General features: G+C 42.7%; 1 long non-coding RNA gene across 1 annotated transcript; it reads right to left on the bottom strand.

Annotated features, from left to right (window-relative positions):
* Positions 1-3,209: 3,209 nt before the first annotated feature.
* On the bottom strand, positions 3,210-14,679 carry LOC130034551 (uncharacterized). Its single transcript, XR_008794138.1, has 5 exons — positions 14,604-14,679; positions 11,600-11,664; positions 10,926-11,033; positions 10,094-10,224; positions 3,210-3,392 (listed from the first exon to the last, which is right to left on the bottom strand). It is a non-coding gene; the product is annotated as an uncharacterized LOC130034551 (long non-coding RNA).
* Positions 14,680-15,487: the final 808 nt, after the last annotated feature.

Raw genomic sequence — 15,487 nt, forward strand, 5'->3', positions numbered from 1 at the left:
ACGGTCTTTTCAATAGCAAACTTCTGAGTCGTCTTCCTTTTCATAAGGAAAGATAATGGTCCTACATCCAAACAAAACAAATAGATTTACTACGCCAATCTTTCTAATTGATTTTTATGAAGTCTAAAAACAGAACTGGGCCTGGAGCTCTAGTACAGAGGCTAGGGCGTTTGCCTTATATGCGGCTGACCCGAGTTCGAGCCCCCACACCTCATATGGTCCTCCCAGCACTGCCAGAAGTAATTTCTGAATGCAGAACCAGGAATAACCCCTGAGCATCGCTGGGTATAACCCCAAAAATAAAAAAGTTAAAAAAAATAAAAATAAAAAAAAAACAAAAAGAGCACTACATCACGATCTTAATGAGTAAGGGAAGGCACCACACAAGGCTATGTCTTGAAGGCTCTGTGCTAAGTATATTCTGTCAGGGCTATTACCATACATTTTAGCTATCTGATCAATTCTGGACATTCGTAAACAGGTAAACTAGAAGGGAGAAATTAGTCAAGATCAGTGCACAAATCTCATACTGATTACGTATTTCAAATGGGCAAACCTACAGACTATTCTAGGAACTTGACATACCTCACACCACTAATATTCCAAGAGCAGCAAACCACAGTTGATGGGGTTTAAGGTAGAAGGCTACGAATCATAGAGGAAAATATATTTTTACAGGAGTGTGTATCATAGACACCCAAACACACACACACACACACACCCACACAAACACACACACACAGCTCAACCATTAACAACATGTCAATAATCTCTTATTTAAGGGCTTAATGGTCCCTAGGGCAAATAGAACAATCAATGGTCCCTGGGGGAAATAGAACAATCTTCACACACTTTCCTCTAAGGAAACTTTTGTGAAGCATTTTCAGCAGTTGATTCAGAACACACAATACAAAATAAATTGCTTCGGTTCTGCTTGGGGCAGGGGTTTGGGTTCGGGATGGAAACACACAAAATATGGTGGTAGCAAGGTGTAATGGTCGTGGGATTGGCGTTTGAATATTAAATGTAGTCAAATATTTTTATTTTTTATAAAAATAAAAAAATTACTTTATAATAATCACTGTATCATTGTCATCCTGTTGTTTGTCGATTTCCTCGAGTGGGCGCCAGTAACGTCTCTATTCCTCCCAGTCCTGAGATTTTAGCAGCTTCTTCCAATGATTGGAGCTCTTTTACGATCAGGGAAATGAGACTTGTTGTCATTACTGTTTTGGGCATATCGAATACGCCACAGGGAGTTTCCCAGGCTCTGCCTGTGTGGGCGGGATACTCTCGGCAGCTTGCCGGGCTCTCCGAGACGCAAATATTTATATATTTCTCTCTATGATTTGTTGCCTACTGTCTGAACCCCATCAAACATGGTGTGGCAATTATGGAAAATGGGTAGGAAGTGTCTTATAATGTGAAAGTGGCCTGGCCTGGAGAGTGGCGGCGGTTGGGTAGTGGAGATCGGCCGCCGGGCAGGGTCCCTTGGGATGGGAAGGACCCTCACCCGCCCCTCTCTGGGGTGCCCTGAGTGAAAACGGTCTGGCATGGAGTCCTTTACTTTGCAAAAATTATAGTGTTCAAAGCAAGCCCGAGCCATCTGGATACCGCAGCTAGGAGTAACCGAATTGGATAACTGTGGTAATTCTAGAGGTAATACATGCAGATGGGCGCTGACCCCCTTCCCAGGGGATGCGCACATTTCTCAGATCAGCGCCAATCTGGTCAGCCTCCCCTTGGTTCTGGCCACGAGGCAGGTGCAAGGGGCTTTGGTGATGGTGACTAGATAACCTCAGACAGATGGCACGCCCGCACCCCCCACAGGGAGTGACAACCCATTCGAATGTCTGCCCTATCACCTATCAATTTCAGGAGCTTGAGAAAGGTTTGCTAGTACCAAGGATGAGCTGGTCTCATTAAGATTCACCTACCAGAGTCTGTTCCAGTTCTTTCACTAACAGCCCTGCCTTTGATTTAATACCCTAAGCCTAAGTACCATAGATTCTGGGGGGAAAAACATTTTTATTAGTGTATTTCATTATCAAAATGAAGATTTTGGTGAGATAATGGACAATTACACAGGATCTATACTTGAAAAATTTCTTTGGAACAAAGAAGACTGTTAGCCCCAAATAGGAGAAACAGTATTCCCATCCCTATATCTCTAAGGTTCTTGGTAGGAAGACAGCTCTAAAATTGTGAAATGTCCCCGGGTCCTTTGGCCCCACCAAAAAAAATGATTCTGTTAGTTACTACCTAAGATTTAAACAAGTATTGTTAAAAACATCTGCCCAAGGCTTTAGCAGCTTAGCAAGTAGAGGGATGTTTCTGATGTATCTGAAAATATGATGAGCGAGAGAGAGAGAGAGAGAGAGAGAAAGAGAAAGAGAATGAATGAATGAATTCTTACCCACACCCCCATTCCAGTCCCCACAGAGACCTTCCAGTTTATCCAAAGTCTCCTCGGCTCTGCCAACTCCAGGGCTCTTGCCAAAGGACGACAAAACCACCTCTAAAGCACAGAAGATCTTCACACTTTGCGTCTGAAGTGGTGCCACAATATCTTCATTTTCCCTTTCTTCAAGTTCAGAAAGATACTGAAGCTGGTAAGATTTTAGATTGAAGGTCCTTCTGAACATCTCAATGTAGATTTTAAAATGTTTAATTAGATGCTACTCAATGCCTCTTTTGCAAACGACAGCACCTAAAAGGAGAAAGTGGACAAAGGGAAATGCCCTGCCACAGAGGCAGGGTGGGATGGAGAGGATGGGGGGGTGGGAGGGATAGGTATTCGACCATTGTATAACTGAAACCCAAGCACAAAAATTTGTAAATCTACAAATGTACCTCATGGTGTTTCACTAAAAAAAATCTAAAAAACAAAAACATATTTCTGGAAAAAAAAAGTTTAATTAGAAATAAAAACGAAACTCCAGCAACCCTTGCCAACCGTTGAAGTAACCTGTCACTTCAACATTAAACAAAACTTCCCATGAACTACACCAGCCATGAACATACAGAGCACACAAGACTTGTAGAATATGGACACCACCGTCAACTCACTGAGACCTTATTGATTCTGGGGTGTGACCGGTGGTCCAACACTTTCACTTAGACGACTCTCATCTATCTGGTCTGTAGGTTCTCTGAGCCCGCTGGGGTAAAACCCCACACAGCTGGGAGTCGTGCAATACTCAGGAGAAAACCCAGGGCCTTGAACACGGTGGGCACAAGTTCCGCACTTGAACTCTCTCTCCGCTTCCTACCTTGACAATCCTTTTAGACCATCCACTGAAACCAAAATATTAGTTTGCCAGTTCCTGGCACTGGGAGCTGTTTAGGGCAAGTGTAGAATGTCGAACTGCTTTATGTCTGCTGAGACGAACCTAAAGACATAAGAGAGGTACTCGAGGTTAGGAACGACTTCCCACAGAGATCTAATTCAGCCCACCCAAGACTTCTCAGTACAAGTTTCAAAAAGTGGCCGTGAAGAGCAAATCAAACAAACTTTGCTGGTTGCTGTAGTTTCAGAGCCATGCTCAGCAGTAATCAGTTCCTCCGAGCTCTGTGCTCCAGGATCACTCCAGGTGGTGGTTGGGGGAATCATATGTGCGGCTGGGGATAGAACCAGGTTGGCAGCAAGCAAGGTCAGCCCATTAACTCCTGGCCTATTTCTTTGGTCCTTAAACAGTTTAGGCATTAAGTTCATAGGAAGCACTAATACTTATTATTCTCAAGCCGTGGTACTTTTCTGCATTATTTCCAAAATCTCTGATTAATCTGAGCTTGTCCCTGACTTCTGGTGGTAAGTGAAACTATAAGCCGTAAGATCTGCAAGATTGTAGATAAGCAAAAGAAGTAAATTGCTTCAGTGATTCTATCTAGAAGCTCTTGCCTGTAACTATAACCTGATAGGTAAGATAGACCTGCCACCAAAGCCAAGACCTCATCTACAGCACTCCTCTCTCCAAATTATTAGCCTTGCTAGAAGAGACTACAGTTTCGTTTATTTTTTTGTTATGCCATTTTATGAGCAACGATCACCTGCATTTCTCGAGAAATGGTCTCGTTCCTGACATTCCATTCACTCTCAATGGGATGAACATCTCCGAATGCAACAGTTATGTGTACCTAGGTCGAGAAGTCAACATGACGAATGATCTGGCACCTGAGCTGCGCAGGAGAAAGAGAGCAGCTTGGAACGCCTTCAAGAACGTTGAAGAAATAGCTAAGAGGACAAAGAACCTCCGGCTCCGGGCACATCTCTTCAATTCCACTGTTCTTCCTGCATTAACATATGCCTCAGAGACCTGGGCCCTACGCAAACATAATGAGAACGCTATTCGAGTCTCCCAAAGAGGAGTCGAAAGAGCTATGCTTGAGTATCATGCTTCACTCAAATGAGAGAAAAGAATCCGAAGTTCCGACCTTCTTCGACGGTCAAGAATCGGGGACGCTCTCTCATTTGCCAAGGCGTCAAAAATCAGATGGCTGGACACATAATGAGATTTGGAGGTGACTGCTGGACTAGAGCCATTACCGACTGGATGCCACGGGACATCAAAAGATCACGTGGCCATCCACTTATGAGATGATCAGACTTCTTTGTCAAGACCCTGAACGATCGATTTGAGGCTCTTCGTGTTCCTAGAATGAGCAAATGCCATTGGGCTACATTAGCACGCGATAGGGATGAATGGAGACGTTGCTGGCACCCGCTCGAGCGAATCAATGAATAATGGGATGTCAAGTGACCAAGTGATCAAGATCATCTACATAAGAGCTTCTTTATAAAATACAAATACCTGTATTCTTAGTTCACTAAATACATTATTGTGGACTTCTTATATCACTAGTTCTTAAATGACAATTTTAACTTTCAGCCAGTATGTACTATATGAACTTATTAATAAAAATTCAAATGCAAGGGTGGAGAGATAGTCCAATGGGCAAGGCATTTTTGCATTGCATGTGGCCAATCTGGGTATGACCCCCAGTACCCCATGTGGTGCCACTAAGCCTACCAGGAGTGATCCCTGAGTGCAGAGTCAGAAGAAAGCCTTGAGCATTGCAAAACATAAAAGAAAAACTATTCAAACACAAATAAAAGCAGAGCAATACTAATTATTGATTTGTTTCATGTGCCTATCACTATAACCAGTTTACAAGCACCTTGAGTGCTCAAAGAATCCATATTGTATCCTTTCCTCATGCTCTGGAGCAAGAAAAGTTTGTTTCTCACAAAGGCTTGATAGTTTGTTGGTTGAGAGAATAAATCAAGGAATGAGAGAAGAGAACAAAATTAGTTTCCCCAACCTAAAGCTGCCTGAGGAGAGGGAGCAATGAAGACTGATCTTTGAATGCTTACACCACAGACTGGCCTGGACCTGTAGTGACTGCAGCTTTGTCAACTTAGGAAGCTTCAGAAGGGTTCTGAGACTCTGGAGAGGAGTTACCTTAATTTCGTAACAGTGTTGTTTTTTTTTTTTGCTGGTAACTATGCAGAAATTCTCTGATGACTTGGGTCTTTCCTTCATTTTACATTCAGATCCGCTTTACTTTTCTGTACTTATAGGAGGCCAAAAATAGACAAGAACAATGGTGCTCTCCAAGGTATAAAAGAACCTCTCATAGAAATGGAAAACTTTCAGAGAGAAGGTAGTAATCCCAGCCTGTGCATGAGATGATCTAACTAGGGTACCACCTTCACAACTACATCCTGATTTATAGGATGTTGCCATTATCACTATACTGGTAATGAATCTTATGCTATAAAAATCTCAACACCATATTTATGAAACTCGCCTTCCTCCCTCCTGCGGTGCCCTCACTCATGCAAGGTCTACGCTCTGCCACTGAGTCACATCCCTTTCCTACGAAATGGTCTTAATAGCCAGTGAGAGAAAGGGGTGGGGGGAGTACCACTCATCAATTACAATGGATACAGCACTGTAGCACTGTCCTCCATTGTCCATAGATTTGCTTGAGCGGGCACCAGGAACGTTTCACAACAAATTGTGAGACTTTGTTATTGTTTTTGGCATATCGAATACGTCACGGGTAGCTTGCCAGGCTTTGCAGTGGGAGTGAGATACTTTCAGTAGCTTTCGGTAGCTTGTAGGCAAACGCTCTACCCGCTGTGCTATTGCTCCAGCCCAAAAGGGATATAAGTGTATTTACTTATTTATTTGGGGGTGTGGGGCCACACCTGGCAATGCCCAGGCTTCATCCTGGCTCTGCACTCAAGAACCCCTCCTGGTGGGTCTTAGGAGACCTTACCTTAGGGATGCCAAGGATCCAACCAGTGTTAGCAAGTGCAAGCCAAGAGCCTTCCCCTTCTTTACTATCACTCTGGCCAAAAGCGGTTTCAATTCCAGCTGTAATATGACCGTGAGATGGCCAGAGTTTAGCGGCAGCTTACTGTCTGCAAAGCAAATAAGGTCCAAGAGACCTTGACCTCACTCCTAGGGGTTGGAGTAGGGGCGGAAGCAGGTGTTGGGTCTGCAGAGGAGCAGAAGAGTCTGTGGTCACACGGAGGGGTGTTCTCATGTCTGATGAAGGTGCAGGCAAGGACAAAAGGACGGGGAGTGAGAATGACCACTAAGAGAAGCCAGTTCAGGGAGCCGATCAGAGGTGGCTTAGAATTATCATGTGAAAATCTTGGAAACAATAATTCTCATTCATATATTCAGAGGTATGGGAGGGGATGGGGGGTCTGCACGGGAAAACAGCAGAGCGGGGGACCCCCTGGTTCTACCCCCATCCCCTCCACACCCAACCCTGCTCCACCAAAACTGAACCGAACCACAGAAGAATGGAAATGGGCCAGACAAATGAATGGGACTAAACTGAGGCCTAAGTGACATGGAATTCAGGAGCTGGAGACGGCGGAGCCTCGGGAGCACCCAAAGGGAAGAAATTTTTCAGTGGGAACTGGGAACTCAGGGTGGGCATCGGGAACAGTTGGCGGAAGACAGAGCGATGATGTTGGCTGCGAGTCCCTCCAGGCAGCAGAACTGTCAAGCGCACATTGGACCCCCTCAAAGCCCAGTGGAGGCTGGGAACTGGGCTCTGACCCTTCCAGCTAGTCTCTTACTGCAACCAGCCTCAGAGTTTCTGCAGAAGACAGCCTGTGGGGACGGGCCGTGTGCTGCTTGGATACTGGTAGACACTGCAAGGCAGTGGGAAGCTGGTGGGGGGGGGGGGGGGGGTATATGGCAGTGTAAGGTGCCCCAGCCCAGCACTGCTTCCCACGGCCCCGATCCCAGCCAAGCGCCAACCCATCTTCAGCGGAGAGGACTGGAAGAGCAGGTGCAGTTCGCAGGCCCATTGGGCTAAGTGGGCGGTGCGCGCAAATACAACGTGACCATGGCCTAGAACCGCGGATGGGGCGGCAGCAGCGTTGGGGAAGACGCGCACGGCATTCAGAAGGCGAAGCGGGGATGGCTGAGGACAGAGAATGTTGCAGGGACGCCGCGGTCACCCACCGCACAGAACTAGAATTTCCTCCATCTAGAATATTTCTCTATACCCTCAAACCCAATACAGTAATACACACTTCTCTAATACTGCATACTGTTTTTCTTCTATAGTCTAAACGGAAAGTTTTTATCTGTAGATCTGAGGTTGCATGAAGGTTGGTGTGGGGAGGGTGGAGAATTGGGAAAGGTCCTTGGGACATCAGTCAAGGGAATTAGTCTCTGGTGTTACGTGTGGTACTGCAAACAAAGATGTATGCACAAAATCAATGATTTAAGATAATGTAAATCCTGGTGTCACAAAATCAATGATTTAAGATAATGTAAATCCTGGTGTCACAATAAAATTGACATAAAGATTTTTAATAAGAAAGCACTGAAACAAGCTATATTTAGCATCACAATAATTTTGCATACCAAAGTAATATCTGATTTCATATTAATTCTTGCAATTCTCTAGAAACGATAATATTTTTATCTAAAATATGCCTTTTCACACTTAGGACCTCACACATGTACCTCTTCGTATTTGCATTACTGATAAGAACTTTGTAACATTTTACTAATCACCATTTACATGGTACATGGTAAAAAATCAAGTAATCATTTTTTAAAAATATTCCACAAAACTCTGAAAATCTTAACATGGCACTTTCAGAAATTTAAACTGCAGCTTAAAAATATCAACTGCGCTCAAACACATTTTCACATTTTCAGCATTTTAAATAGCACAGCGGGTAGGGCGTTCGCCTTACAAGCGGCCAACATGGCCGACCCGAGTTCGATTCCTCCGCCCCTCTCGGAGAGCCCGGCAAGCTACCGAGAGTATTCGATATGCCAGACACAGTAACAACAAAGTCTCCAATGGAGACGTTACTGGGCCCGCTCGAGCAAATCGACGATCAACGGGAGGGCCTTTACCTTTACCTTTACCTAAAAGATCCTACAGACAACAGGAAGCAAAATGAAAAAAAATCATCGTGAGCTGCACACAGTAATGAAGTTGAATGACTGGAGAGATTGCTCAATGGGCTGACCACATGCTCTGCATGCAGGAGGCCCATGTTTAATGCCCATCACCACCAAGTTCCTATCATCCAAAGAAGTCACGCTGAGCACCAAGACGGGGGCACCAACAGATGTGGTCCCGAAACAAACAAACAAAATATACATACCCTATTCCCAAATCAGTATTTCTACAAGACAAGCAATATTTAAGCACATTATCAAGGCAAAAAGAGCCAACAGACTATACTTATCCAACTCAAACCCGTATTCATTCAGAATCAAAAATTAAAATGAAAAAATGACCTCTACTCCAAACCAGAAAAAAAAAACTCTTCAAAACAACTTTGCAGTAAAGCAGTATACATATCAACAAGGTATTCATGAAGGCTACTTTCAATGGAAACCATCATTTCCTTTATATTCTTTACTTTTAGAAGTTTACTGCAAAGAGACAAAAGTATATGGAAGCTGGAAGTTTACAAAGGAACTTTCTTTGTTCTATTCAAGGAAAATATAAAGAACCAGTAAAAGTAAAATTCACTTTCCAGAAAATGTTTCTAGTCATTGTAAATAATAGTAAATCCACAATTCTTTAAGAGACTCTTTTCTTAAAGAATGCCCAAACTGCAATACATACAACATTCAAAGTTATAGAGATATTCAGATTGCCATTTTCCTTACCATTGTTAAAAAAAACAACAAGGAAAATTTAAGCCTCCAATTTTGATAGATTATATTATGGTCTATATAACAGCATAACCTGTTGGAAGAACTTTTATATCCAACAAACAAACATAGACTATGACTCAAAATAAAATCACAACATAGAGCAAGAACTGTACTTTGCATTTGTTAGTATAATAGGGTACAAATTCACATGCTTGCAAAAGTGGAGATGAAACAACAATCAGCAAACTTGTAGGTCACCAGGAAGCTGAAGGTTTGGGAAACAAAGAAGCTATTTCCACTTTAATCTTGTCCCTTGAGTAGTGGCATAGGAGAAGACTCAAGAACAAAAAATGAGAGCAACCAAGGATAATTTACTAAAATTCACCTTAAAAAAAGACTGAATCTGGGGCTGGAGCGATAGCACAGCGGGTAGGGCATTTGCCTTGCACGCGGCTGACCCAGGTTCGATTCCCAGCATCCCAGATGGTCCCCTGAGTACCGCCATGGGTAATTCCTGAGTGCAGAGCCAGGAGTAAACCCTGTGCATCGCTGGGTGTGACCCAAAAAGTCAAAACCAAAAAAAAAAAAAAGATTGAATCTGCCATCTTGGATCTCTGCACCTGGTGTAACTCCCATAGTACAGTCTTTGGCATAAGTTAAATAACATATTCCCCATTCAGATGCCATGTAATTTTGAATTGATAGGCCATACAAATACAAACTAACTGTGGCTAGTCAGTAACTTGTAGCTAAATATCAGATAAGCATTAACATAGAACTCTGAAAGGGAAGGGGAAAAAACACGATAAAAAGAACGGAATTTTAAACTATCACACAGTATTTAATCACCTTTATGGGGAAAAAGTGATTAGGGAAAAAAAGTGAATAGAAAATAGAAAAGACAGGAGTATTTTGAAATGTTTACTAATTACCATAAATATATTTGTAATTGAGGTAACTGCTATAACTTCAAGCCCCATTCGTATCCTTTTTTGTTTTTCACAGTAAGCGTTCCAGGTATCTTCGTTAAACCCATAATTAAAATAATCAGAACGGTCAGCGCCTAAAAAGAAGACACAACTTTTGTATGCAAGTATTTCAATCCTATTTTTATGCAGCAAATAAAATATAAAAATGTAAATGATAAGTTCTATAAGTATAAATACTTCTTCAAATTTTACTAGTTCTTCCGATTATTACTCTAGCACCACAAAACTATGTTTTTAATGAAATTTCCTTTATAAATGGCATTATAAGAAAATACTATGCTATGCAAGACTAATATAATGCTAAGCTACTGTTACAATTTAGCAACACAGGTCATTACTGCTAATTATGCTTAGGACATTTATAATGACATTTACAAAAATCCTATGAATACTATTGATACTGAAAGTTAGATATTTTTCTAATGACTGTAATATGAAACATCTTTTAAAAATCTGCAATCCAGAGAGATAAGTCAAAGAACTAGAATGAATGCTTTGAATATAGATGCCCAGGTTTGATCACAAGCACACAAGGTAACCAGTCATTGCCAGCAGACCTCAAGCACCATCAGGTGTTCCCAAGAAAAATCCAGTCCTCTTCTGCTGGGGAAACAGCTCGAGTATTAGAGCACATGCTCAGTGGCCTTGAGCACACGCCCTGGTACCACAATGTTCATCCCAGAAGACTGAGCATCACACACACTGAGTGCCCCAGGACCTTGAGGGTCACTGAGGCTGGTCCCAGGGAGGGGTATGGAGTCATTTATCATCTTACCAGGTTCACACCATGGTTTATCTTCAAAAGAATCCAAATCTACCTCCAAGAGTGGAACTCCATTAATACTTCTAGGTGCATCGAGCTCTACCCCTTTGACTTTTGTTCCTTTTTTAACAAATACAAAATAGAGAAAGAATGGCATGAGCAAGATACTGAGAGAAAAACAGAAAACACCATTTTACTAGTGATAGCTCTCAATAAAACAAAGGCTTCAATGAGAACATTAGAGTCAGGCATACTATAGGAATAAGCACGTTATCAATAACAGTAAGTTTAAACTTTAGGGAAGAAACTCTAAGATAAAGTGTACGGATTAGGAACTTGTTAACGCATTCAAATAAATTCCTGTACCAATATGTACCAATAACTTCCAGGTGTTAAATCCCTTTTTATATGCTGTGAACTATAACAGGTCTTACAGGGTTGTACAAACAAGTTAAAATCAAAAGAGGGAAAGAAACCTCGTGACCCACAAACTCTACAAATACGTATTCTCTTACAAAGCCTTTCACAGAGAAAAGTTTCCCCATCCTTGAGACACAAGTTTAAACGACTCTCTTGAATTGAACTGAAGCACTCTTCAGATCACCTGTGATAGCTACTATAGTCTGTACGTTATTCAGGCATAGTCATTACTTTCCTACTGATGCACTGGCAAATACAAATTTTACCTGTAGTTCCATGAACTCTTCCTCCTGTCTTGATATTAAGATTCACTGGTGCTTTTCCGTAACTCCTAAGAACAACAAAAATTATTCTGATAATCCTGAACTAAACAAAAATAGCAATATACTCCATGTATACAAGTTATACATATATAGACTGACATTGACTAACATGTTTTAAAAAAGTGGGTGTGGGGGAGGGTTCCGAAGTGCTGATTAGGGGACCTAAGGGTCCCTTCCTGCCATTACTGTGGTCGGCAGTTCAATGCCTGGGTCTGAGAATGCAATGTTCTTCAAGCACTGCAGTACCAAGGATTATCTAGAGTACCCCAGTTGTGCTCAGAGACCTTCAGAGCCAATTCAGCAATGCTCGGGGGACCAGGTGGTGTTGGGGATCAAACTAAACTGGTTACAGGCAAATCAAGTGACTTAACTCGCTGTACTATTTCTCTGACCCCTAGGGGGAAAAAAGTCTTAATTTTTTGTCACTTATTAAACAAAAAATTTTAAAAAAAACAGATATTCTGGGATCAAGAAAGATAGTGCTGAAGGCCTTCAAAAGTACCCCCAGATGTGTCCTTGGAAGCACCTGAGCACGACTGGAACAATACGACCACATACATTGGCCCTCAAATTAAACCACCTACCATTGGGCTGAGAATCACTCGCAGTGAGGCCTGGGCCACCTGAACAAAGGGAGGACTCTTCCACAAAAGAAACAATTACATCTTATATGTTTGGGTTAGGGCACATACATAATATGAGCATGACCTGGGCATCATCCCCAACACAATCTGACCCCTCGCACACTGCCAGATTATTATCCAGGGGTCCCAAGCACTGTCACGACAATCCTGGTGGCACCAGCACCTCACAGCACAGAACTGCTGCTCAAACAGCCGAGAATCAACAGGAGGAAATCCCCAAAGGCAAAGGGGCCCCGGAGCAACACCTGGCAGGCCAATCCCTAAAAAAATTCATTCCAGGCCATTAGCACTGAACACCACTTAGAAAGCCGCCCCACTCCCCAATTCTCCCATGCCCCCCCCAAAAGGGGGTCTTAAAAGTTGAATGTTTTTTTTCTTCAAAAACCTACCTGCCAGTACATGTCCCACTGTTACACACTTCCCAAGAAACTAAGCTGGTCAAGGGAAAGTAGCACTGTAGCACCGTCCTCCCGTTGTTTATCGATTTGCTCGAGCGGGCACCAGTAACGTCTCACAACAAATTGGGAGACTTGTTCTTACTGTTTTTGGCATATTAAATACATCACAGGTAGCTTGCCAGACTTTACCCTGGGGGCGAGATACTCTCGGGCGGAGGAATCGAACCCAGGTCGCCATGTTGGCCACATGCAAGGCAAACGCCTTACCCACTGTGCTGTCACTCCAGCCCTAAAGCGTAAGTAACACATTTATATATACATCTTGTCCTCATTTCCTTGCCTCCTACTGAATTCAGTAGTCAGCAATCCTGTAAGAAAGAAGTAATAAGAAATAGTCCTTGTTTTATAATCCAGTGATCTCCTTTAGGCTCTCACTGCATTCAATACTGTTAGTAGATCGTCTTTCAAATACATGGACTACTTTTGTCCATAAAATAAATTCATAAAATGAAATCAATCTAAACCAAAACCAGAATGTGGTTCTTGGTGTAAGTGGTTAAGGACGGAGAGAAAACAATAGGGAACAGGTTTCTAGAATGCGAGTACCATTCCATATCCTGATCTGGGTGGAAGTTACATGAAAACGAAACACTTGTAAAGATGAACTCAATTTCATTTAACGTAGTAAAATATACCTGAAAACAGAGGGAAAAGCTAAAATTTGGAGCCAGAACCCCATTCACATTCAAGGTTTAGCCAATATTACTTATGTGATTTTGGCCTAAGACCTGTATACATTTTCCTTAACAGTAATTTAGATAGCCACGAAGTGCTAGATCCCACATACCTGGGAGTCCAAAGGAATTTCAAGCAAGTATGTGAAAGTATTTCATTTTAACATGAATCTCCCACACTGACCAGATCAGTTATATTTTCAATTAACGTCTCGACAAGCCGTGAAGCCATTGAGTTCTCCAAGTTACCCATAATTCTGTTTAGTACTCAAAAGTATCTTCTTTATCCCCCCATTTTAACTTAGATCAAAGAATATAACATGGATTCACAGTCAGCCTTCTAGAGAGGTCTGTGCTAATGGACCCCTCCCTCACTTTCCACTTACCTCTCCACCCTCTACAGCCCAACTCTGCAACTTTCATCCACAAAAACTGTCTCTCCACAGCTCTTTTTCATGGTCATTTTCACTCATCCCCTCCTGATAATTCTTTTTAAAATTTTTTGGATGTTTCACAATCATCAGTTTGCTCCTGGCCGAATTCCACTATCCGGATAAGTCTCATCCAGAAATTAATTTTGAAAAACTCCAGCATGCAGGTTTTGTGATTGAAATCTCCAGCTTTCATGAGGTCAGGGAGGGTTCCCTCCCTCCATGTATCCCTGTTCTTCTGGAAGCCCGGCAGGAACACCTCCAGCGCCATGTGAGCTCTCTCACAGGCCATGATCCAGAATAAATTAGAATAACAAACTTAGAAATAAATCTTGAAAGAGATCAAGAATTTCTCTCGGATCCTGCACAAGGCTGAGTCATCCAGAGGCAACCCAGAGAGGAACGGGTGAATCCCCACGTCCACCCAAACAGAGTGCCAGCAGCCAAAAACCTCCACATTCCACAATCAGCTTTCGGAGATCGGGCACAGACTACCCTCTGTGCTTCTGGAAGCCCAGCCGTCAGGCCTATGCCCCAAAGCCACCAGTTAAGAATTTCACTCCATCTGTTACTCCGTCAACACTTTTGGACACCCTGGAGTGTGTGGATGCAATTCTGGCTACGCAACATCTCTAACTCTGTAACACTGTTAAGCCAGAAGTAGCACACAGGACTGGATGGTATGTAATATGAAAGGCAACCAATTTCAATTGACAAAATCTATACACAGAAGGCTTTACCTGTAACGTCTTAGTAATCTCTTACACAAGGTTTAAGGGCTCCATGGTGAGATAGAAGAATCTTCACTACCGGGGCTGGAGCAAAAAAGCAAACAAAGAAAAAATTCACAATCTTTCTTCTAAGGAAACAGTTTTTGATCATCCTTTCATCAAATTATTTATAACGAGCAATGTAAAATAAATGATAGTGGGTCTGCTATGGGGGCATGTTCAAGTGGTAGTTGGGAAAATTGGAAATAATGGTGGTGAGAAGGTGCAATGGTGGTGGACTGGTGTTGGAATATTAAATGTCTGTAACTAATGACTAAAAATCTGTTTTTTTTTTTAATTTTGCTTTTTGGGTCACACCCGGCGAGGCACAGGGGTTACTCCTGGCTCTGCACTCAGGAGTTACTCCTGGAGGTGCTCAGCGGACCATATGGGATGCTGGGAATCGAACCTGGGTCGGCCCCATGCAAGGCAAACGCCCTGCCCGCTGTGTTATCTCTGCAGCCCCTAAAAATCACGGATTAAGGATTTAGTCACGGTCCTCCCGCTATTCATCGCTTTGCTCGAGCGGGCCCAGTAGCGTCTCCATCGGAGACTTTGTTGTTACTGTGTCTGGCATATCGAATACGTCACGGGGAGCTTGCCAGGCTCTGCCGTGCGGGCGAGATACTCTCGGTAGCTTGCCGGGCTCTCCGAGAGGGGCGGAGGAATCGAACTCGGGTTGGCCATATTGGCCGCTTGCAAGGCAAACGCCTTACTGCTGTGCTATCTCTCCAGCCCCTAAAAATCATTTTAAATTATTTTTTAAAAAAAATATACTATCAAGTTACACTGTATGCAGAGATTCAAGATAGGAGATTTAGTCTTTTTTTAAGTGAATTTTCATAAATTATCTT

The sequence above is a fragment of the Sorex fumeus genome, unplaced genomic scaffold (assembly GCF_029834395.1).
Source record: "Sorex fumeus unplaced genomic scaffold, SorFum_2.1 ptg000001l, whole genome shotgun sequence".
Classification (NCBI taxonomy): domain Eukaryota; kingdom Metazoa; phylum Chordata; class Mammalia; order Eulipotyphla; family Soricidae; genus Sorex; species Sorex fumeus.